This window comes from Penaeus monodon, chromosome 25 (genome assembly GCF_015228065.2).
Source record: "Penaeus monodon isolate SGIC_2016 chromosome 25, NSTDA_Pmon_1, whole genome shotgun sequence".
NCBI lineage: Eukaryota > Metazoa > Arthropoda > Malacostraca > Decapoda > Penaeidae > Penaeus > Penaeus monodon.
Genome location: NC_051410.1, coordinates 34,929,722 through 34,930,541, shown reverse-complemented (window position 1 = coordinate 34,930,541; position 820 = coordinate 34,929,722).

Sequence of the window (820 nt, the reverse complement as noted above, 5' to 3'; positions counted from 1 at the left end):
ATGTATATGTACTTAAATGTGGTGGGGATTTCCTCAGTTTTGTCTTGTCAGCACCGCTGGGTTTAGTAAAATTATGTGAACTTTTAATCCAAAGATTTAAATGCTAGGTTAACAGAGCTGATTATTCCAAAGGTCGCTTTTATACCACCGTAAATAAGTCCTTCTCAGTTTCTCAAGGCTTTCGAATTATTACCAAAATGTGAAAATCGAGAAAGGAAGGAAAGAAAACAAGAACACAAAGCAGAACAAGAAAAAAAAGAACAAAAACAAAGACTAAAACATAAATCGAAGAAAAAAAGGATAAAAGATTATAATTTTTATTATCTTTCTGGACATAGTGTTTTTTTTATGCAGGGAAACAATACCGTGTTTTCACAAATGGAATGCATTGTTTCCCTCGCTCAATCTTGATAAAAAATAGTAATCAAGTGAAAGGAGACAATAAAAGCCACAGAAAATAGAGAAATGTATAATTAAGCTTTGAATAGGGAGAAATAGGGAGAAATTTATGGCGTAGATTTAAATAGAGAGAGAGAAATGAAGATAAATATGATTTAGATTTAAACAGAGAGAATTTTGAGAAGTTTACGCCTTAGATTTAAATAGAGAGAAAGAAAGACAATTTATAGTTTAGATTTAAATAAAAAAGAGACTTAGAATTTCGAAATAAATAGAGAAAAATAGAGATATTTATGCCTTAGATTAAGAAAAAGAGAAACAGAACTTTATGCCTTAGAGCAGCGTGCGTGAACCCAGTATCAACCGCTTCCATTTTAACATCATCGAGATACTTAGAAAGACTAATACTTTGCAGTCATTT